The sequence below is a fragment of the Pipistrellus kuhlii genome, unplaced genomic scaffold, assembly GCF_014108245.1.
Source record: "Pipistrellus kuhlii isolate mPipKuh1 unplaced genomic scaffold, mPipKuh1.p scaffold_m20_p_9, whole genome shotgun sequence".
Lineage (NCBI taxonomy): Eukaryota > Metazoa > Chordata > Mammalia > Chiroptera > Vespertilionidae > Pipistrellus > Pipistrellus kuhlii.
Genome location: NW_023425595.1, coordinates 24,628,874 through 24,654,154, shown reverse-complemented (window position 1 = coordinate 24,654,154; position 25,281 = coordinate 24,628,874). Strand labels below are relative to the sequence as shown.

The following is a 25,281-nucleotide window of genomic DNA, read 5'->3' as shown; positions in this document are numbered from 1 at the left end:
CTGCCCTGACCCCAGGTCTATGGCTTAAAAAATTAGGGCACCAGGCTGGGGCTGAGCACCCCAGGGGCCTTTGTAAACATGGCAAATACAGGCCTGGGGAGTTTAGGAGAACTGTAGGAACTGGCGGGGGCATCCAGAGCCAGGGAAGGGCTGTGCCCATGGGGATAGGAGACATAGGGTGGAGGAGGTACACTCATCTAACAGAGACTTAGAGGTACAGAGACTGAGAGAGACAGAGAGGACAGAAATGGGGATAGAAAGAGTGACAGGAAGAGAAAGACTTGGAGAGAGCAAGAGGGAGATTGAGACAGAGAAAGATTCACAAAAAAGAGAGACAGACAGATGGAGTCCTGTTCGGTTTGAGTTGGCGGGCTGTGGGGGTCTCCCAGGGTTCGAAGCTCTCACGGGATGTGCCAGCATGACGGTAAGTGCATTGCTGTGTTGCAGGAGGGAGGTATGCTGGTGATGCAGCACCAGCTCTTTCAGAGACCCACACAGGCTGTAGGGCTCCACAAAACCCAAGCCAGTGGCCATGCAGTAGATGACTCGGTGCTTGGTATCACCATCCATCCCCATAGAGCAGGCACAGCAGCCCAGCTGGTTGCTCTCATGGATGAGGAAGGTACCATCCTACTCACCATTCAGCATTTCCTCAGCCTGCGTGCTGTGATCTTGCCCACACACCAGGTGCGTTCCTCATGGTGGGGGTGGTCATCCTCATCCTCCATCAGTGCAGAGTGGTCTTCAGTCTCCTTTGTGATTCCCAACCTCTCGTTGATGTCCTTCTGCCGGGCGCCTTTCTGAGTGAGCCACACCATTTCTGGTCTTGGATCTTGCGCAGCTGCATGGGGTCTGGTTTCAGGCTGTTCATGCGCTTATCCATCTCAGTTGTCCCAGGCCTGTGTCCGCAGCTCCTGTTCCAGCTTCGTGAGGTTCTCCTGGATCTTGGCGATGCAAGACTTGAGCTGCTCTGAGTTCAGCAGGGTACTCTGCATCTCTTTTCCATTCCCTCAGCGCTCCAGATGCTCTTTGTGGCACTTCTCTTGAGCCTGGCCCTGTACTTCGAAGATCTTGATGGTTTCATTGAAGGCTTCAATGGCTTCATCTGCAGTTCCTGGGAGGTCCGTGTGTACGCCTCATAGAGCTGGTCACATTCGCGGCTCTTGTCCTCTGCTTCAAACCATGGTAACAAAAAAACCCTTTAATTCTGATCTTCCTCGCCACAAGGGAATAGCAAACCTCAATAGAAATAATTTCCCGCCAGAAGTTCCGTCCAAATACCACGAGACTGAGAACTATAGGGCAGTGGTCGGCAAACCATGGCTCGTGAGCCACATGTGGCTCTTTGGCCCCTTGAGTGTGGCTCTTCCACAAAATACCATGGCCTGGGAGAGTCTATGCTGAAGAAGTGGCGTTAGAAGAAATTTACATTAAAAAAATTTGGCTCTTAAAAGACATTTCAATTGTTGTACTGTTGATATTTGGATCTGTTGCCTAATGAGTTTGCCGACCACTATTATAGGGTTGACTATGTGCACGCACAATAACAGGCTCCCATTCTAGGCGAAGGCGCCCAGGTGTCCTCCACAATCCCACAATCCTCTGGTTGCCTCCTTCCGGTTATTCTAGCTCCTTAAGTGGTTCCTTCAGTCGTGTTGCAAGTCCAAGGCCTCTAGTTGGAGAAAATTTTCTGTTCTTTGACGTTGATAGCTATTTACTATTTGGACTCAGTGAAGTCTGGGGAGGACTGCCGCTGCCATGAACATGGCGGTCCCCAGAGCACTCATGGAACAAGGCCCATTCAGTCCACAGCTGGCTCCCTCTGGTTCATCATGAGAAAGGTACTGTGCTGAGCAGTTTTCCAATAGGGTCTTCCTCTTCCTTCCCCAGCACACTCCACACCTACTCAGGGCGGCCACTCCAACCCGCAGACCCTTAAGACCTTCCCTCTATTTATTTGATTCAAACTCGTTCTGATAGTTGGATATATTTTATTGCCTGTTTCATGCAGCTAGAATGTAAACTCCTCTGAGGTGAAGATTTCCATGTTGTTTGTTGACTTATGGCTGGGAGAGTTTTTCACACAAAAGGTACTCAATAAATACTTATTGAGAGAAAGTATGAATTCACATATCTTCTTATTTTCATGCAGCTCTAGAGACTTGATTTTAATAATTCCTTCCTCCTCTGTCTCTCCCAGAATTCAGTCCAAGTTGGCAAATACTTATTGAGTAACTATACTGTACCAAGCCTGAGCCTGAGTTCTGAGAGCTCAGGGGCAAAAGAGAAATCTTAACTTCCCTCAAGGAGCCTCTCATCTAAGAGGCGATGAACACAAATACATTCATAACTGTCACGCGCATGATACGTGATATTTCAGGGGCATGTATGAAACAGAGGGGCCATTTGTCCTAGGGCTTCGAAGATGTGCAGAGTTCTCCAGAAGAAAAGGACCTCATAGACAGCCAGAGGGTGGTGCGGAAGGGGGTAGAAGTAAGTCAACAGAATGATGCTATGAACTTAATTTTGTGGGGTATTTACATGAAGTTACTTATAGCACATTGGCTTATACCCCTGTGGAAATATGTCCATTGATATCTTGATGCTTTCCATGACGCTGCAATTAGTTTGCTAATTAAATATTTCAAAGGCTGTTCTCTGTTCTTTCTCCTTACCTTCTGCCTAGAAAACTTTTCCTGTAATTTAGACCTCTGGCTCCTGGTTGGTAATAGGTTTCTTGGACTTGAACTGCAAGGCATGTGCTTTATCTCATATTTTGATTGCCAGTGCAATTTTCCACTTGTTTTATAGAAACAGAAGTTTTATTGAAACAAGTGATGTGAACACAACGCGTCTCTATGGGTCAGTACTCGTGTCAGCTTTTTGAAAACAAAATCATCTCTTATACTCCAGGTACCTTCTCCTTTTGCCACACTTACCCCGCATTCTAACTTCACTGCATCAAAACCCTGAAGGTCTTTCCTTTTTCTGAGCTGAGTATAACTATTCACCAGGTGTGCTTAGACCTATGCACTGGAATGCATGGGTTTGCATTTCTATGTTTCCTGGGTTGTTTTTCCCACTTGGCTAAGGAATGAAAAATTAAACAGTGTTGAATTGGGATGGTTCTGGAAGTACAGAGGTGCACAGCAGTGGCAGGGAGGCAGCGGGGGAGGCGGGGCGAGGCGCGCAGCGGTGCTGGCGGAGAAGGCCACTGCTTGGTGGAGATGGCCGCAGCGGGAGAGGTGGGGGTGGCAGGAGGGGACTCATCAGGCAGAGGCTTTAAGCTTGAGAAGGGGCTGAGCTTGCGATTTGAGGTGCGGTGGGGAACTCCTTCCCAAGCCTAAAGCCTGGGACAGAAGCTTGAGGCTTGAGGAGGTGCTGGGGGGAGGGGGGGGGGGTCGGGGCGGGGGGGAACTCTCTCCAAGCCTAAAGACTGGGGTAGAGGCTTTAGGCTTGGGGAGGGGCTGAGCCTGTGTTTGGAGGTGCGAGTGGAGAACTCCTTTCCAAACCTAAAGCCTGGGCGGAAGCTTTTGGCTTGGGAAGGGGCTGAGCTTGGGATTGGAGGGAAAGGGAAAATATCAATGGAAACATATCCTCAGGTGAGGATACAAAGAAAAATAAAGAAAGAAATGTCATATCTTCCCTAACTGGTTTGGCTCATTGGATAGAGTTGTTGGCCTGCAGACTCAAGGGTCCCAGGTTCGATTCCAGTAGAAGGAAACCTTGGTTGCAGGCACATATTCAGTAGGGGGTGTGCAGGAGGCAGCTGATTGATGTTTCTCTCTCATCAATGTTTCTATCTCTCTATCCCTCTCCCTTCCTCTGTAAAAAAAAAAAAAAAAAAAAAAAAAAAATCAATAAAATATATATTTTTTTTTAAAAAAGAAAAAGAAATGTCATATTCTATGAAAGGCACATCTTGAAAATGCTTAAAGAAAGTTGTCATTTTTTCATGGTGAAAGGACTGGAGTACATATTGATGAAAATACCTTGGCAGCTGTAGTGATTGACAGTGGCTGCAGCAGTGGGGGGATGGGGCTGGCGCCTTCCCCTGATCAGCCTGGTCACCTCAAGCAAAGGGAGGCCAGACTGTGGCTTAGGTCTTAAGCCATCCATAGGACATCCCCTGAAGGCTCCTAGTATGTGAGAGGGGGCAGGCTGGGCTGAGGGAACCCTCCCCAGTGCATGAATTTCATGCAACTGGCCCCTAGTTTTATACACACACACACACACACACACACACACACACACAGAAGAACAATGGGCCATTCAAAATAATTTTAGAAAATGTTTCAGTGTAAGAGTAACAAAACAAGATATGCATATTATCTATCTATATTTGTAACATTTTATTTTTAATATATATTTATTGATTTCAGAGAGGAAGGGAGGGGGAGAGAGAGATTAAAAAAAAAATCAATGATGAGAGAGAATCAGTGACCAGCTGCCTCCTACACATCCCCCACTGGGGATTGAGCCTGCAACCACATCTGGAGCATGTCCCCTGACCAGAAATTGAACCATGATGCCTGTTTCATAGATTGATCCTCAACCACTGAGCCACATCAGACTGGCTGTAACTTATATTTTCTGACACCAAACTGGTGCTTAACCCTGTCTCTCCAAACATGTTTGTTTTAGAATTACATAGAAAGAAAGGGAAAGGATCTTTTCTACCTAAATGTATGCTAATTGAAGGAGAAGCAATAATAAGCTTCAAACCAAAATAGAATGCAAACGATGACTCCAGACCTTAGATAAGGAAATGCTGTCTCAGAGCTGGCTTTTAGCTAAGTGAATGGAAGGGTGGAGAGGAAGGCTTGGAAGCCTCTGTGAGCTGGGTGGCTCAGTTAGAATGAAACTGCTTAGAATCCCAGCACTTCCCACATTGCCATCTCAACTATTGCAGCCTGTGCTCTTCAAAGCCATGTCTTTGCTGTTCACCTTCCCTCTTCTAGGTTATGTTGATCCATCTTTTATCACTTTCTCGAATCACCACTCAGTCCTGATGCTCCAATATGTCAAAGCCAAGTTTACATTAAACCATTATACAGCCACCATTGATATTATGACCCATGTTAGTGGTTGTTTCTTAGGAAGTGTTGAGGCCAAAGAAATGAGTATGATATATCACCTCAAAGTTCAGGAACATCTCCAAATGTATGAGTCATGTAGTAAAGCAGCCTGTTTGAATTGTTTTAATACTTACATATTTATTTTGACAGAATTATTTTGAGCAGATTTATTTTGGCAGGATACCACCCTTATGGCTCTAGCCCTTCTCACAGTCTCGATTTTCTGGGAAGACTTACTCAGATCTCACCCAACTATTCTACTCCAAGAAATTCTATTTTAGGCAATTCTGGTTTATAACAGAAATGTAGTCAGGATACGGACGTTGACAGTCTCTGCCAAGTTCAGTAATCTCATTAAGCCTTATTAGTGTCTGAGAATGTGGCACTGTATAATTTCCATTTAAAATGGAAACTCACAATGTATTTTAGGTAAGAGTAGGTGGCTTTCTGTTTTGCGCAATAGTTCCTTATGGAAATCTATTTGTAGGTAGACCATTGTTTGCCACATTTTATTTAAATAGAGTTTTGTTTGGGGAACTGTCTTTCAATATGTTATCTTTCATCAGCCAACTTTGGTGTTTTAAGGATATTGTTATATGATATTCAGAATGATTTACATTAGAGAAGAATGTCTTGTTAGAAGTACTTTGAATGACTTCTCCCTTCAAAATATGTCAGGGTGTCTATTACTAAAAACTCAAAGGAATATGGCCTCGGCTTTAACCAGAGCTTACGGAGGAGGCTGCCACTTTAAAGATTCATTTATTCAGGCAGTAAATATTTATTCAGCCAGTAAATATTTATGGAACACCTAATTTGTGTCAGACTCTGTTCCTGATGTTTGGAGATAATGGGTGACCAAAGATAGAAGAGGTCCATGATTTCTTGGATCTTACACTCTGGTAGAAAGGAATAGGAAATAAATAAATGAGAGCATCTCAGAGAATAAGAAATGCTCTAAGGGAAATAAAGCATGAAAGAGAAAGAAAGTGACTTGTGGGGTAGAAGAACAGAGGCCTCTCTGAGGAGGTAATGCTTGAACTGAAATCCAAATACATATTCTCTTCCAGAAAACTTCTTTGATTTCCTTTATTAGTTTAGATTAGGAAACCTCCTCATGCCCCTTGGATAACATGTGTAATCCTCACTGTTAGCATGTATTCAGTTGAATTATAATTTTTTATGTTGTTGTTTGTCTCTCCTCCTATATGAAAAACATCTCGAAGGCAAGATCTCTAAGTCTTTCTATTCTTTTTATTTTATTTTTAAAATTGATTTTAGAGAGAAAGGGAGAAGAAGAGAGAGAGACACACATCAATGATAAGAGAATCATTGATCGGCTGCCTCCTGCACACCTGACACTGGGGATCAAGCCCACAATTCTAGCATGTGCCCTGACAGGGAACTGAACTGTGACTTCCTAGTTCATAGTCTGACGCTCAACCACTGAGCCACACTGGCCACTGAGTCTTTTTATACTTACAGGCCTATCATTATGCATGGCACAGACTAAGACCATTGATAATGTTTGAATTCAATAAATGCCTTTCAATATTATTTATATTTATAGGCAGTAAATTGTAAGTTCCTTGAAGAAGGGACAATATTTTATTCTTATTTGTATCACTCATAGCATGAATTTGGCTTCATATATAGTATACACTTTGTACATATTTGTTTAAAAATGGATGGAGGAAACATATGCCAACAGACTTTGCCACCTGGCACCTGTCCTTGTTGTTGTCAGCCACTGATTTCCCTGTCTCCCATCACTCACTGAAGTCTTCAGCTCTTTAAACCACTCCTGACATTAGCCATCATTTTGTTAATGCCAACATCTGTGGAGAAGACACAGCCAATTACTGGTCTCAGACATTCAGCTCCTCACCTCTCATGATGAATTTCCTCACCCCACTTCAGCTACCAACTCCTATGTGATATCCTAGTCCAAGTCTTGTCATCACTAATAGCTACATCTCCTCTTAAAAATTGCAATTCCATGCCTCTCACATGCTCCTGCCAACAACCTAGATCCTACACTGTAATAATTTGTCATCCTCATTTGAACCTTCAATCTATACACTCCACCATTTTTTACTCTTTATTACTCCCTCAGGTCCACATTTTCCTTCCCTGTCTATCTTACAATCCATCATTATCATCAGTCCCTTTGACTTTAGATTATGTCCCAGGCAAGTGTTAGGGGATAGAACAGGGAAGAAAAGACAAGTTGGCTCTGGATGACCAGAATTTATAGTCTAGTGGGAAGCTAGGTATTAAAGAGATGGGGGAACATATAGCTGTACAGTTAAAAATTATGAGAAGTACTTGGAAGGAAAAGTACAGGAGGCAAGCAGTTTGCATAATAAGACGATCTAATCTAGTCTCAGGGGGAAAGGGAAGACTTTCCTGAAGAATATTAAGAGTTTCCTTTAAATTTATTTCTTTTTATTAAATTTATTGGGGTGACACTGGTTAACAAAATTATACAGGTTCCAGGTATACAGTTCCACAACATCTCACCCCAATAAATTGTGTTCACTGCATTGTGTGTTCCCCACCCCAAGTCAAGTCACCATTTACCCCCTATAGTCTCCTCCACCTCTCCGCCCTCCTCATGCTCTGGCAGTCCCCACACGGTTGTCCATGTCCATGAGTTTTCTCTCTCTCTTTTATTTTCTTTCTTGCTCAATCCCTCCACCCGCACCCAGCTTCCCCCACCCCTGACACTGTCAACCTTCTCTTTATCTATGAGTCTATCTCTGCTTTCCTTGTTAGTTCAATTTGTTAATTAGATTCCACATTTGAGTGAAATCATATGGTACTTGTCTTTCTCTGACTGGCTTATTTCACTCAGCATAATGCTCTCCAGGTCCATCTAGAACTTCCTATTTTTTTTTTTTTAAGGGTGTGTGAAGTATTTCTGCAGTTAAAATGTTAATTTTTAGTTATTTTAAAAATCCACTCAACTTTGACCTAGAAAAAGCACTGAAGATTGCCTTTAATGGATCTCAATATTTCTGACCTCAATACCCTCCTGGGCTTATTACCCTTCTTAGGTATCTTGTGATGTCTATGTTTTCTGTCCTTCTCCATGCTTTAGGATGCTGCTGGAGACACCATCAAAATGATCAAAACAGGTAGTAAATCCATTGGAAATCCTGAAAATAAGTGTTACATTTCCTTCCATGTGCAATACACAGGCACACTGTTTCATACTTTCCAATTAAAATTAAAATGAACACCTTGGATTTTGTAATTAAAAGCGATTTATTGGCTCCTTGGCTCTCTCCCCACAAGGCTCTCTGTCTTATTTTCCCATCACCAGTAGGTGGCTCAAGCCTTCCCCAGAATCTGGGACCAGGCTCTGTGCAAGGGTTATCTGCATTTGACCCGTCCAGCCATACTCTGACAGCTTAATGTCCGAGTCATGAACTTTCCTGCCTCCCTGTCAAGGGCATCTGCTAGCTTTATTACAAAATGCTGTTTTTCTCTTACAAGCCTATAAAGCCCATTCTACTGCTCTAGAGAATAAATCATCCCCATTATATTTGGTGGATAGCTGGTGGAAACAAATTAAACTGCTCTTTGCTAGCCAGGCAGACCCTCTGCCGAGGGCTGGCTCTCCAAGAAAGGAATTCCCTGAGCCCCAGGAGCTGCCATGTCTTGCTTTCCACTCATTGGACAGCAGTCACCCATATTTTGCCTCAAGCTTTCCTCTGGACACCTGACTCCTCTGGAGACAGGAGTAAACAGATAATGAGGCTACTGGAAGAACAAGGTAAAATTATTAGCTCTTTCAGACTTTGAAGCTGAAGAATAAATATTTTTGGTTATTCACATACTCAAATAAGGATGCTTTTGAAGGCATTTAGGAGATCAGTAATAAGGCAAATGAGAAAGAGAGGCAAAGGGGGAAAAGGAGGGGGAGGAAGAGGGGCGGGGAGAAAACAGATCAAGGAGCAAGGGAACAAGAGAGCTATGCTGAACTTTAGCCACTGGGAGTCCAGGGAGGTATAGCTTTCTGGGAGCTATCTCAGATGGGTCTTTCATCTTTTGAAGACTTCCTCCTCTCTGTATTGAAGTCTTGTAGCCTCTAATTCTTGACATAAACTTTTCTACGCTCACTTTTGTGATGGGTGTGAAGGGCAGATGCTGACCCAGGTGGGAAGACATCAAAGTCAGATACACCTGTTGGAAGGGCGAGCTCATCGAGGTGAGAGATGAGCTAAGACAGTGAGCAGCAAACCGCAGCTCGCGAGCCACATGTGGCTCTTTGAGTGTGGCTCTTCCACAAAATACCACATGCGGGCGTGCACATACAGTGCAATTGAAACTCCGTCACCCATGTGCAGAAGTCAGTTTTCGGTCTGGGCCAGTCTATTTTGAAGAAGTGGCGATAGAACACACAAGGGGCCAAAGAGCTGCATGTGGCTCACGAGCCGCAGTTTGCCAACCACTGTGCTAAGACAAAGGCTTTGTCAATGGGGGATGGATTAAAAAGATTTTGTGGTTTTTTTTTTTTTTTTTTTTTTTTTAGATCTTGAGAAAGTAGAACTGGCAAGATTTGTAGATTACCCATATCTGGATGGAAAGGAAAAGGAGTCTTTTGTGATAAGATCTAGGTTTCTGGCTCGAGCCATAGTGGGGATAGAGGAGGATGCATGTGGACAGTACACAGCCTGGGAGGGATCCTTGGGAAGGAGTAACTCTGACAGCCATTAGAACATATGTAGAAGGAAGGCCAGGACAGGGGTGGCAGAGAGGGGCATATGTTCTGACGGTCCCAACTCCGCACAATTGGTCCTGATCCATTGCGCCACTCTTTCCCACTGAGCTGGAACCCAACATCAGAACATTTTCGACAAAATGGTTCCTGGAAGTCATTATCAGTTAATTGAATTTAGTGCTGAGGATTAAAGCTGTTTGCTTCCTCTTATAATCCCAGAGGGTTAGGAGCACAGCTTCTGGGTAAGAACTTGGTGACCCTGGCTTAGCAAACTCACCGCACCCAGGCAGCTTCCTCACTCCCACCTTGAGACTTTGCCTTGTCTCTGCATCTCTGAGGGCTCCAGGGGCAACAGGTCTGAGCAGCCAAGATCTAAAGGGGGGGCACTGCATCACCCTGACCTGGGCTCTCTTCTGCCCAGTCTTCATGCAAGCCAAGAAGCACCAAGCTCCCCTAACCAAACTGAAATGCCCCTTTGTCCTTCCTTTAAAGAGCTGTGTGGAGCCAAAACCAGTTTGGCTCAGAGGATAGAGCATCGGTCTGCGGACTGAAGGGTCCCAGGTTTGATTCAGGTCAAGGTCATGTACATTGGTTGCGGGCACATCTCCAGTAGGGGGTGTGCAGGAGGCAGCTGGTTGATGTTTCTCTTTCATCGATGTTTCTAGCTCTCTATCCCTCTTTCTTCCTCTCTGTAAAAAATCAATAAAACATATATATAAAAAAAATAAATAAAGAGCTGTGTGGACAGCAGCCCTGGCTCATCTGGAAACCTAGAGCCTGAATGTTGGGAGGCTGAGTGACGATCACCGCCCGGGGAAGGGAGACAATAGCAGTATTGACCTGCTGGCGGGAGGCAGGGCTCGTCCGCCTGCTCCGCGGAAGCTTACACACAGGCTTTTCCTTTCACACAATTGCTGGCTGTTTCCCGTGTTTCATAAGAGAAGGGGTGCACATTCCAGACAAGGGGTCTATTGATTTTCCCACCGACGGTGACACGTGGCATCCAGAGGTCGAGCCCAGGCCGGGGCCATGTTTGCGGGACTAAGCCTTGCCTTTTCCCAGAGGCCTGGAGTGTTCTGACAGCCTCCCCAGCTGTGTCCTCTGTGCTGGGAACGTTCCCTCCACTGCTTTATGCAAACACCCGGACTGGTTACTCAGTCTCCGGGTTTGTTTATCGGCCAAAGTCAAGGAATGAGTGCCCGCTCCACAGGGTGGTGGGCTCCAGATGGCTCTGCCACACACAGGTGGGGAGGGCAAAGGTGTGACCCCCAGGCTGCTCTTTCTCCATAGAGTCTGAGCAAGAAAAGAAGAATTTAGACCATACTAATAGAGATGTCTTCAAGCCACAATCTGACTCCTTTGAGAGCAACTCTGCATGGCTCTGCCTCTATCTAGCAAGATAGAGGATGCAGACAGCTTTCCTCCCCCTTAGATTTTCCAATGGCACAAGAATTCTTTAACAGCTCCTCAAATAGTTGAAACAATTTTGAGATAGCAATAACAGTAACAATAATGATGAAATTAATTTGAAAAGCATCTAGACACTTTTTAAAATATTACTAGAGGCCCAGTGCATGAAATTTGTGCATGGGTAGGGCCCCTAGGCCTGGCCAATGATCAGGGCCCATCTGTGGGGCAACCAGCGGGGTGGTCAGGGGGGCCTCCCACTGGTACCTGTCTTGGCTGGCCAGGGGCCTGTGGGCTGGGGACAGCTCCTGCATTTGTGTCTGCCCCCTGATGGTCAGTGCATGTCATAGTGACTGGTCGTTCCACCAGTCATTTGTGCATTCAGTCGATTTGCATATTAGGCTTTTATTATATAGGATTTCATGAAATGCTCAGTACAATCTGGAGAGATGCATACAGAAGTGTTCAAAGCATGTGTTGGGTGGGGCACTGTGCTGGGAAAGAGTGTAAGGGAAGTAGAAAGATGGATGACCGTTCTTGACCTGTGGGAACCTACTGTTACATATATGTATCAGGATGGGAGGATAGTAGGGTATTTGACTCTGTCTCTAGTCTCAAAGGATTCTTAAATTTTGGTTGCCTTTTAGGGGAAATTTTGTGCAATGGAATAGGGAAAAATTTTGCACAAATATTAATTCTCTCCAAAGTTCAGCCCCAAGTAGTAGCCAAACCTGAATAGGTTGATTCAAAAGCTTCCTCCACCTGGCTTGAAGAATGTGCTCATAGTCTAATGCAAAGACAGCAATCAGGTTCATCCTGGGTGACTGTTCTGATGGCAATCTCAGCTTCTGCTTCACTGGCTGTGCAGCCCTGGGCAAGGTGCTCAGGGGAGTGAGCAAGGGCATGTCAGCTTCTCAAACTTTAAAATGAAGCTACTATTATTGCTTACTTAATATGTCAGTAGTGAGGGGGAAAGGGATTAATGTTCATGAAGTGCTCTGAATTGTACCTGTCACATGCGTAATGCATGATTAATACATGCTCGCAGTTGTTGCTGCTGTTATTCCAGTGATTACATGGATGGTGAACTGAGTGGAAATAAGGTTAAAAACAGCAATACCAGTTCAGTCATTAGAAAATAAGCCCAGGGAACAGTCGGGAGAGCCTCACAGAAGCCCTTTCTTCTTCCTTGCTTTCCTCCCACCTGTTCTTACTCCTTCCTTCTTTCTCTTTTTTGCTAGAAGGGGTGTGAATAGGAAATAGGAAGAGTTAAGGCAGATTGGCTGGCCTTTGGTTAAGTCAGGACAGGGTCAGACCCCTGGCTCTAGGAAGAACCAAGGACCCATCTAAGCCCACAACCATGAGGGAGCATCAACAAGTCAAACACAAGGAACCGAATGCAAAAAATCATGTGCCAAGGATGGATCAGGATTGGAATAAGAAGGCTGGATGCACAAACCAGAGATTACAGTTGGGGAGTGGGGTCAAGGTGAGAGCAGGATGGTAACAATCAGAAAGGTCCAAAAGAATTGCCAGGAACAAGCCTGGGAGGTTGGGTAGATATGTTGGCTGGTCCCAAAGGGTCAGAGACAGGAAGGATATAGTAACTCATCACTATTATTATGATAAGGGCTATCATCTATTTAGCAATATGCTAATTCTTTTATGCATATTTCTCATACAATATTGAGTGGATGCTATTATTCTCTCCATTTTGAAAGCTAAGGTTCAGAAAATTGAGTTTCTTGCTCAAGGTCACGGGTTGGACATGATGAAGTAGAATCAGATCTGGGACTATTTGATTGTGGAGCCCACTCTATACTCTGCTGTTGCCCTTTACTCAAAAGTATCAGCTGACTATCCCTAGTGCCCCAGTCTCTGGATAAAACCTTCTCTCTCTATATATATGTTTTAGGGCTACAATTTTATAATATGTCATCTATAGATTGTATTGTGTATTCACCACCCCAATTCAAGTTTCCTTCCATTGGATAAAGTCTTTGCAAGGTTACACAATCGAACTGGATTTGTGTCCCTGTTCTCCTAGCTAACAGTGCAGCAGTGGAGGCAGCATAGAATCAAAGTGAAATCTGGAAGACATTGAAATGATTTCAAATCTAGTAACATATTTATTAAGGACCACACTACATCTTCTTGTAGAAGGCGATCAGGGTTTTCCATAAGCAACACTACAAATATGAAAAGAACTTGATCTAACATATTCTGAATTAAGGGAGAGGACCAACACTGGCAGCCAGCGAGCAGGACTTTATGGAGATGCTAAAGGAAATAAAGATAGGAGACAGGCTAGAGGAACTTGATGCAAGTGAGAGGCAGCCCAGGAGAGCAGAAAGAGCAGGGGCTTTGGAGACAAAGACAACCACTGCTCCCTACTCCCAGGGCTATGAACACGTCTCTAAACTAGAGGCCTGGTGCATGAAATTTGTGCACGGGTAAGGTCCCTAGGCCTGGCAAGCGATCAGAGCTGATGGGAGCCTTTCGGCTCTGGCTGGGCCTTCCTTTGTTCCATGCTGCCCCCTAGTGGTTGGTGTACATCATAGCGAGCGATCAAACTCCAGGTCTCCTGGTTGAACTCCCGAGGGGACACTTAGCATATTAGCCTTTTATATATATTGGTGGAAATACTGGTACTCATCTCAGAGGGTGGTGGTGAGGAGTAATTAAGATAAGTTATTTACAGAGCCTACTACAGTACCTAACATTATAGCAAATACAAGTAAATGGTGAATTGAGGGGGGGTGGGCGAGGGTAGGAAGAAAGGAAGATGATGGGAAGAGAAGGGCAAAGGGGGGACTGCTTCTAAGCAGCCCTGGAAGGATCAGCTTATAACTTTAAAGACAGCTATATCAATCACTGTGGTGGAGCAGGATGGTTTTCTTGCTCCCCAATCCATGCAAAGCTAGAGAGTAAGCAAGTAGCACATGTCTGATTTCCATAACACAATGCAAGATCCTACAGTTCTCCCATGTTGGCAAATTGTACTTGTACACTTAAATGGATATTAAACTGTCTGGGACAAGGTTTTTTTTTTAAAGGAAAGAAATGGCCCTAGTAATCAAAGAGTGTGTGTCTTCGCATTGCATATATGTGTGCATGTGCACATGTACAAGTGTGTAGTGGGGGGTGTGGGTATAAGGGGTTGGCTTTTGACAGGAAATCATTCACTTAATAAGCATCCATCGAGCACCTGCTGGTATGTACCCAACCCTTGAAGGGAAGTCTGAGAACTACCTAATGAAAGGACAGCAGACCAGGCCCCATGACAACAGGCCCACGAGAAACAAGCACAGAAAGGAGCATTGAAGGAAAAGCAGAAAATGATCTTAGGAGGTAGAATTTGCAGAACTCAGCAGCTACTAAGGGCAGGGGGTGAGAGGGGTATCGTTAACTGTGCTTCCACCAGCAGCATTGTTTCCAGGAATTGAACTCTGACAGACCTGGGGGTCCCAGAGACACATAACACAGCTGCGTAGGGTTCACTGGCTCTTTTTTCCATCGTCTGAATGGGTCAAGTGAAATGCAGGCTGCTTCAGCCCCCAGGACAGGTGCAGAGAAGCTGGATGTATATTCCCGCCACGTCTCTGTCCACCTGCCCTCCTTTGGCACTTCTGGCACACTCATCCCAGATGAACCCTCTTCCCCCCACTTTCTTAACCCAGACACAGAGCTGTCCTCCCTCACTTGTCTCTGATGCATGTCCATAACCTCAGCGTTGGCTGGGTTCTCTGGGAGCCTCCTTTCTTCTCATTTTGCCTAAGGCTGTTCAAGTTAATGCCAGTAACAGCTCCAGCCCCAGTCCCTCCTGCAGCCACTGATGCCTAATTTTAAAAATTCTCCTCCAGGCTTAACTTCCCTCTGGTGCACTCTGCTTAAACCTTCAAATTCTGGTCAGTAACCTAATGCAGCTGTCAGCCACCTGGCTGTCTCCCGTCCTCCCATCTGTTGGGCCATTTCTATCCTTTAATGCAGTGGTTCTCAACCTTTTTAATGCCTCTACCCTTTAATACAGTTCCTCATGTTGTGGTGACCCCCAACCATAAAATTATTTTCGTTGCTACTTCATAACTGTAATTTTGCTACTGTTAATGAATCGTAATGTAAATATCTGTCTTAGGCCCATGACCCACATGTTGAGAATGGCTAGCAGGGTCACCTAAGACCATAAAAAACATAGATATTTACATTATGATTTATAACAGTAGCAAAATTAGTTATTAGGTAGCAACAAAAATAATTTTATGGCCGGAAACCGGTTTGGCTCAGTGAATATAGCATTGGCCTGCGGACTGAAAGGTCCCAGGTTCAATTCCGGTCAAGGGCATGTACCTTGGTTGCGGGCACATCCCCAGTGGGGGGTGTGCAAGAGGCAGCTGATCGATGATTCTCTCTCATCGATATTTCCATCTCTCTATCCCTCTCTCTTCCTCTGTAAAAAATAAATAAAATATATTAAAACAATAATTTTGTGGTTGGGGGTCACCACAACATGAGGAACTGTATTAAATGGTCATTAGAAAGGTTGAGAACCACTGCTTTAATGGGGATGGACAAATGACTCCCATTCCATTTTATAGATGAGAGAGCATAGCACCCCACTGTTATCTTACCTTTCCTGGATCCTCGATCCCCTCTCTGTAACTTACTTCTTCTGACACTTCCTTGCTCCATTTTATGCATCTCCTCAATTTTCATTTCTCCCTAGGTTACTTCTAACATGAGGCCTCTTGCAGAGTAGACTTTCCTGAGTAGACTTGGGGTAACAGGTAGATTTGCGCACATCACACTGGACAGCACAGCCTGTTTTGGGGTGACAAGTAGATTTGAGCACATCACACAGGAGATCATACCTTCCTTGTTGGTGTCTAGATGACTAATGATGGCTTCCTGTGCTGGAAACTCTCACCAGCCGCTTTCTCATTAGGCCTTGCTGTCAGCTTCTCTGTGTTCAGCCTTGGAAACCTTCTCCTCCCCTCTCCTGCCAGCTCCCTGCCTGAGCCACCAGATTTCTATTAGTTCCATTCCCAGAGCTCTGTAGCTCTCCACCCTCAGCCCTCAAACCTGGCACCTTCTTTGCACATCCAAAAACCACTCAGTGGCTTCGCTGAACTTGGCCACCTTTTCATGAACTTCATCCAAAGGCACCCAAGAAGCACTGAAATAGCAGTTTTCCCTTTAACATGCCAAATGCATTAGAAAGACCTACCACCATCCCCCACCCCCTCCATGGCTATTGCACTTGTTTGTTTTCCCAGCTCCATCTGTGCCCCTGGCTTCCTTCTCCCAACCTTAGCTGGGTTTCTACACTTCACTTGACCCCTGGCTTAACCATGAGACTGTAGAGATCTGATTTCATTTCCTTGCTTCTCTGCCCTCGACCACACAGGCCACAGCCCAAGCCAGGCCCCATAGTGCCCCTGGGTGCTGGTGTTCCACACTTGTCTGGAAGAGACCCCTGACAGTTCTCTGCAAGGTCCCAGGCAGTGAGTAGTCAGTCTTATGCCATCCTGTGCAGTGGGGCTGGAGGCAGGGACCCTGGGCCACCGTCTAAGATTAGAATGTCAGCATGAGAGAGAGGACCTGGACATCCCTAACAGGAGGGCAGAATCCAGGGGATGCTTGGCTTAGGGACTGGCTTGCTGAAGGTGACATGAATGAGAACACAGCGAAACAGATCTGGGGAGGGAAATTCCCCTTGAGGAATGTGGATGCTGAGGAGCCTGTGGAACAACCAAGGGCGAGGGGCCCTATGGGGGACTGCAGCCCCTGCGGGAAAACAGGAAAAGTGAGGGCAGGGTGGGAAGTGAGGGGGTTGGGGGACTAAAGGGCAAGAAAATTGTGTTGTAGACAGAAAAGCTGATTACCTGATGGCTTTGCCCTCCCCAAGCTCCCAGGGGACCAGCGAAGGCTGAAGATCTGAGATCTTTCCCATGGAGGGCCCTGCTGCGCCCCTGAACCGCAGCCACAGCAGCCCGTGCTGGGAGGCGCGCAGGCGGCAGATAATGCGCTCTGGTGTTCAAGGACAATCACACTCAGCAAAGCGTGAAATCAGTTTTTTCCAACTAAATCACTCTGGGCTGAGGGAACAGTTTCTATCTTCAGAGAAAGGGGAGTGGCCTGTCATTCCCTGAAGCAATTTACCTGTTTCAGAGGAAGCAGGTTGCCGGGTGTCCAGGTGCAATGGGAGGGGGGTGGGGAGGAGGGGTGGGGAAGTAGGTTGCGGGGAGACGGAGCTGGGGAGCAGCCGAGCTGGCTGACTCTCCGCCTCCAGCCTGAGGGCTTTGGATGGTGGTGGCTATGTTAGAAAAGCAGATGTTACATTGTTTAGTAAAAGAGACGGGAGAATATAGGGTGGTGGTAGTCAGATTACTTGGGTTTAAGTCTTGGCCCGATCACTTACGAGCTGTTAACCTTGAAAGACGTGCCTTTCTTCTTTGTACCTTGATCTCCTTATTTGTAAAATGGGAATATAAAAATTATGTCTACTTCATGAGAGTATTATAAAGCCCGTTATGATACATGCAAATGCTCTTAGGGACAGCCTGGGCACACTACCAATGCTGCATAAATAGTCTGAATGGTGCTATGGTCTGAATATGTGTGTCCCCTCAAGTTTAGTCTGTTGCAAACCCAATGCCCAACCTGATGGTATTAAGAGGTGGGACTTTTGGTGGTGGTAGTGGGGTGGTTAGGTCAGGAGGGCAGAGCCATCATGAGTAGAATGAGTGTCCTTATGAAAGAGACCCAGGAAGGCTCTCTTGGTCCTTCTGCCAGGTACAATTATGACAAAAAGATAGCAGCCATCTATGAGGAAGTGGGTCCTCACCAGACACCCAGTCTGCTGGTGCCAGTCTTGGGCTTCCCAGCCTTCAGAAATGTGAGAACTAGATGTTTGCTGTGATAAGCCGCCCAGTTTATGCTATTTATTATTATAGTAGCTCGAACAGACTATGGCAGTCTAGAGAAGCAAAACCATTTGTTTAATGTGGTATATGAAGTATTGATGGGATGATGTGCAATTCTATGGGGCCTTGGCATAGGAATATCTGAAAGAGCTCATGGGGATGGTGGTGGCTGCCCCAAATCTTGGAAGAATGATCAGTAAAGTGTACCACAGGAAGTGGCTCATCACTGCTGGAGCCAAGGTTCGTGCAGGGAGGAAGGATTGGCAGGGGCAGGTTGCAGGGGACCTTGACATTTGGTATTAGGCAACGTGTTGTAAAGATGATTCTGCAATAGTTTCTAGAAATTGAAATGCCATGCCATTTTCATTTGCCTTGAAAATGTTTCTCGTCAAGAAGGTAAAATTATAGTTTGTTTATTTTTAACAAAATTGATTTTTTTTTCAAGTCTCCCCTCTCTTTGCCAATAAACTATTGTGCCACCAATGCTGTTTCATACGCCAGTGCCTTGCTAGTTGGAGTGTAATATTGTTTTTCCTCATGGACTGACTGAAGCAGTGGGCTGTGAGGCAGGAGTTCAGGTTCAAATTAAATGGCATTTGTCCTTATTTTGGTCCACCTGTTCTGAATATTTACAAAGCTAGAAAATAAGCTAAGTGAGCAAGTGGACAATCTGTGATAGTCTTAGGTTGAGGAGCAAGCCTCCAGGTAAATGTAAGCACATGTCTATATATACACTCCTCCCTGAGGTCTTTCTAGGCCTAGAGGGGCCTTGAAGGAACTTTCAAGTGTCCTTATCAGAACCTTTTCATTTTCATCTGGCGGAGATCTTTCCTCCTTGCGCAGGGAGCATGCTCCAAAAACAATGTAAAGTGTCACATGCAGTGCATTAGGAAGTACATAGGCTTTAGTGACAAAAGACCTGGATGTTCCCCACTCTGAGTTCTTGTCTCCTCATTCATAAAAGGGCCATCCAGAAGCTACTGATGTCATGGGGTGGCTGAGAGAATTGAAGTCCCTATTGAGAGCTGGAGTCCCAGCACAGTGTGGACAATTATTATTATTCACTCTGATCCCTCTGTTCTGCAACTTCCACACTTTCCAAGAGCACTCACAGGTCACCAGAGAATTTATATTTGCACAAAACAACAGCACAGTCCCAGGGGCACCCACCTTATTAGAAATGTAGGACCATGCTGCCCATTGAGCGTAAAAGCTCAGGTTTGGTCTGAACCTGACCTTAGGCAGTGGGAAGCAGGCTCTTATGGAGGTGAAAGGAAGTGATGCAGAAGAAGTGTTTTTCTTGAACCGTAACAAAGTGAACACCCAATAAATGGCAGGTCCTGGTGTAAGGGTGTTTTGAGAGGGGAGCACAGTGGTGTCTGTCAGGAATGGGAGCTAACAAAGATGCAGAAGTGTTGAACTTAAGAGAAAACTGAAGACAAAAGCACAGGGAGAATGTCAGGGGAGCAGGAAAGCAAAAATGAGAAACACACACAGAATAGAAGTGCAGAGAAAATGACAGACAAGGAGAGAGTGAAGGAAAAGAGAGGCAAACAGGCATTAAAGGGAGGGTGGGTGGCAGCCCTGTACCACATGGGTGGTCACACTGGAACACTGACGGGGACAATCACTGCGAGTGAGGTGTGTCAGCTCTCTGGGCCTCAGTTTCCTTAGGAGTAAAATGTGGGGTAGGGTGGTTGGGAGAGGCCTTGGTGCAGTCAGTGCCTTATGAAGTCACAGCATCTACTGCCTGGTTTCAGACAACATGGGTTGATGATGTTCAGATGCTGTGCCTGGCACACAGGAGGCCATATCACTTATCACCCCAACTGGGTCATTTCTGAGAGTATAGGGAAAAAATATTACACATTATATACTTACACCAGAACAGCAGGGCAAATCGGGACTCTCCAGGTCCACACATAGTCATTTCTTCAAATAAACATTGGCTTTCCTTTGGATTCACTCATGGGAATCACATAGTTAGAAAAGGCACTCACCTAATGTCTTTTTCTTCTGAGAAAAGGTGGGTTCTGGAGAAATAAATGCCTGATGCCCATAAACAGAATTTGTCAATAGATTAGAAAGTAGTGGGCAGGATGTATTAATAGTATTGCCAGAGAAAATACAGGAAGTTTAATTAAGTGTAAATTTCAGATAAGCAATAAATAATTTTCAGTAGAATTATGCAGTTATTTGTTGAAATTCAAACATAACTGTACATCCTGTATTTTTATTCCCTAAATCTGGAAATCCTACCAAAATGGAACACACGATTCTATGGATTTAATTATTAAATTAAAAATTATTCAGTTAAAAAAATAGATTTAAAAAATTGATTTCAGAGAGGAAGGGAGAGGGAGAGAGAGATCGAAACATTAATGATGAGAGAGAATCATTGATCAGCTGCTTCCTGCAGGCCCCACACTGGGGATTGAGCCTGCAACCTGAGCATGTACCCTGACTGGGAGTCTAACTGTCACCTACTGATTCATAGGTCAACACTCAACCATTGAACTACCTGGCTGGGCTTCAGTGTATACTTTCTTTTTGCCAGGAAAAGCACTGGATCCCAAGAGAATAAGACACCATTTCTGCCACCAATTTGTAAGACAGTGAAGGAAGAAGGGGAAATGAATTAAGTTGACATTTACTGAGTATGTACCTGTTAGGATCTGGGTCCAGTCATCAATGTGTCATATGTTATCTTAGTAAATCCTTACAATCGTGGTAATTCCCATTTTACAGGTGAGAGAATTAAGGCCCAAAGAGAATTATGTGCCTAAGGTTTCAGAGTTCATAGGTCCAGGTTAAAACCCATGTCTGTCTCCAGAGCGAGGCTCTTTCCAACGAAAATACATTTTCCGTAAACACACATTGAAAGAGCAATAGGCTGTGAGAGCACAATGGAGACAGAGATCAACTCTGCCTTGGGTAATCAGCAAAATTGCTATCATCACCTTCTTTAAGTTTCAAGTCAAATTACTTCATTCTATAATGAGGGGAGTTACTGTAAGGAAAACCCGTGGACTGAGATTTGTGGTTGGAAGACTGTTGTGAACTGAGGCCCCTATCAGCTGCTCTTTCCATCTCTCCCAGAGTCATGTGGTATCTCGGCATCTTCCTCCTCTCTCCTTGTCTGATTCTTTCTCTTCTCACCATTGCTGCTTCCCTATGCCTAGTCACAGACTCTACAGCATTAGAACTTTGACCTGTGCACAGTCAACATGATTTCTCAGGGCCCCAAGCTACCTCCAGGTTTTTAGATTCAATGTTCACCAGCAGATGCCTCAGTATTTCAAAATTCCTGCTTTCATTTAAAAAAAATATTTTTATTTAGGTATAATTTACATACTACAAAATCCATTCATTTCCTAATTTAAATTTTGCAACAGAGTATGAGCTAATTTATGAATGAGTTGCCCTGGGTTGGTACTCATCTCTATGTCACATACCCACCTCGGGTCCAATAACTGTGACCAGAGGACAGGTCATGTGCCCGTCCATTGAGCAGGTGCTGATAGTGGAACAGTTTCACTTAGCACTGCAGACTTTCAGCACTGTGGTTGACATGTTTAATACAGAAAGGTTCTAAGAGGAGATGATATTTGATATGGGTCATGAAGGACAGCTTAGTATTCACCAGGCAGAACAAAAGGGAAAATAGAGAGTCCAATCAAAGAATATCAAGTGCCAATGCAAAGGTGCACAAAGCAGGAATGAGAGAGGATAGTGTGTGGTTTGGAGAGCCTCGAGCACAGGGTCCTAGATGGGAAGGCAAGATGGTATAGGTGAAAGTAGACTTCCAGGTTTCTAGGTTGGCTACTTGGGTAGATGCACAATGGAAATACAATGAGATTGTGCCTCTACTAGAGGTATAACTTCAGTAGGGAAGACAGATGTGCTGGTTTGGGCATGTTGAGCTTAAGGGGCGTAGAGATCATCTAGATGTGGAAGGTCATGTAGGTAGTAAGATACACAATTTGGAACCTATAATAATCTTCACAACAAACTTTTACTGAATTTCACCAAAAATGTAGCTCTTAGAAGATCTTGATGGTGAGCTGTGTGACAGTGCAGCAGGCATTGGTATATGTACAAAAATAATAATTTAATAAAAAAATATTAAAAAAAAGACAGTGCAGCAGGAAAGTGAAGCCATTTCCCCAAAGACAAACCATCCTGAAGGAGCACCACACCAAATTCCACACTATTCATTCAACCCAAATGCAATCACCCATGTAACCTATGAGGAAACAGAGAGCAGCAGCAATCTGGCATGCTTTATGTAAAATCTCTGCTTAGCCAGCACCTTTTGATATTATAATAAATGTTGAAAAGAAAAATATGACCTGCCATAAATTCTCATTACACACATTATTGCTTTAATAGTACAAGTACAGATAGGCCCCTAGAGAATTTTCTGATTTGTCATCAGTACCTAGTTTTAGTTCTTGATTTATTAATTTGTTCTTTTTTTCACAAAATATTATGTAAATATTTTAGAAAATGAATAATTTTTAAAGGAAGAAAAGACACCATAGATCACATCAATGCTAAGTATCTGGTTCAAGTTTCCTTTTTTCTTAAAATTAAATTTTAATTTCTGTCCAAGTAACACACACAGAAAGTTAAACATCAATTGGTACAGAAAAATTTATGATTAAAAGTAAGTTGGCTCCATCTCAACCTCCTCCTACTGTCCCACTTCCCAAAGAGAACATATTTTAGTGGATTCTGCTTCCCATGGTGGTTGCCTCCGGAGCTCATGTCTATGCCATCTAATATGCTGGCTACTAGCCACATGTGGCTCTTCTAATTAAAATGAACTAAAATTCAATAAAAATAAAAATTTAGTTTCTCAGTCTCCCCAGTTACATTCAAATGCTCAATAACCATATGTAGCTAGAATCTACCATATTGGAAAGAGCAGATGGAAGGTATTTCCATCATCACAGAAGCCTTTATTAGACAGTGCTAGTTAAGATAAAATTATGATTTACCTTTATTTATTGATTAATCAATTTTAGGCAGAATCCATTGATTTAATGTTATTTTTATCCTTTAGAATAAAGAGGTAATATGCAAATTGACTGTCATGCCATCAAGATGGCTTCCCCCTATGTGGTCATAAGATGGCCACCACAAGATGGCCAGCAGTTGTGGGTGATCAGGCCAGCAGGGGAGGGCAGTTGGGGACAACTTGGCCTGCAGTGGAGAGAGGGTAGTTGGGGGGGGAGGGGGACCAGATCTGCAGGGAAGGGCAGTTGGGAGTGATTGGGCCAGCAAGGAAGAAGTTAGGTGTCAATCAAGCTGGCAGGGGAGTGGTTAGGGGGTGACAGGCTGACAGGCAGAAGCAGTTAGGGGCAATCAGGCAGGCAGGCAGGTGAGTGGTTGGGAGCCAGCAGTCCTGGATTCTGAGATGTCTGACTGCCAGGTTGATCGGGCCTAAACTGATAGTCGGACATCCCCAGAGGACTCCCACATTGGAGAGGGTGCAGGCTAGGCTAAGGGACACCCCCTCCTAGTGCACAAATTTCGTGCATTGGGCCTCTAGTTAAGATATAAACTTTTAGAAAAATTGAAATAGAGCATACATATAGAAAAGCATATCTGTCATAAAGATAAATCTTAGTTACTTATCACAAAGTAAATAATCCATCTTACTGCCCCCCAGAGCAATAAAGAGAATATTACAAGGAATCCAAATTCCCTCTCATACTTCCCCCCAGTTACTAACTATACTCTCAATATTCCCTCTTCTATTACCATGAGTTGTTTTTGCCAGTCTTTTAGTATCTGGCTTCTTTTATACAAATTATGAATATGGAATTCATCTCTTTCTGTGAAGGAGAATTCATTCGTTGGAGTAGTATTGCTGCATAGTTTGCATTGTATGACTATATTACCATTTATTTATCTATTCTACTATTTAGAGACATTTGAGTTGTTTTTCAGTTTGAAGCTATTATGAATAATGTAATTGTGAACATTCTTGCTCATATCTTTTGGAAGGGCATATATATTCTTAGTAGAGGAATTTCTGGTCATAGGTATTAATATTCTCAGCTTTAGTAGATTGGCCTAAAGGGATTATACCAGTTTACAGCAATCAGTCTTTGAGAGTATCAGCAGGTGTCCCACATCTTCACTAAGTTTTGATACTCTGACAATTAAATCATTATGTTTCAAATTTACATTTCCCTGATAACTGATGAAGTTTAATATCTTTTCAGATAGCTATTGATTATTTGGATATTCTCTTTTTGTTAAATGTTTTGCCTATTTTATTACTGGATTTCCTCTTTTTTGAAAACATAGATTTGTAGTTATTTTTAATATTTTATGGATATAAGCACCCTTTTATTTATATGTGTTGCAAATCTCTTCTCTTAGACTGTACCTTTCCAACACCGTTTGATGAAGAAAAAGTTCATAATCTTAACACAGTCCCTATGCTAATCCTTTCCTTTATGGTTAGTGCTTTTGTGTCTTATCTAAGGAGTCTTTCTCTACCTTAAGGTCATGAATATATTCTCCTATAGTATTTTCTAGAAGTTTTATCATTTGATTTTTCTCATTTATGTTTATAATTGAAATGGAATTTGTTTTTATAATTATGTGAGGTAGGAATCAAGTCTCACTTTTTCATTATGGGAGCCAATTGAATCTGTATCATCTATTTAAAAAATCATCCTTTCCCATTTCATTTTAATACCACCTTTATCACAAGTCACACACACACACGCACACACAGACAGGGATATGAATTATCTGTCCCAGAGATAGGAAAACAAACCAGCTGCCTGTTTTTACAAATGAAGTTGTACTGTAACACAACCAGGCCCATTTGTTTGTGCATTGTCTTGGTTGCTTTCATGTTACAACAGCAAGGTTGAGTTGTGACAGACCATATAAAGCCTAAATCGTTTTTACCATCTGGATCTTTTCAGAAAAAAATGTCTGACTCCTGTGTTCTGTCTCCCTCTTTTTAGAAATAAATATATATATTTTTTTATTTCAGAGAGGAAGAGAAAGGGAGAGAGAAAAACATCAATGATGAGAGAGAATCATTGATTGGCTACTCCTGCACACTTTCAACTGGGGATGGAGCCTGCAACTCGAGCATGTACCCTGACCAAGG

General features: G+C 43.9%; 1 pseudogene; it reads right to left on the bottom strand.

Moving 5' to 3' along the window:
* The window catches only part of LOC118713170, a 48,509-nt pseudogene that overhangs the window by 8,729 nt on the left and 14,499 nt on the right, over positions 1 to 25,281 (bottom strand).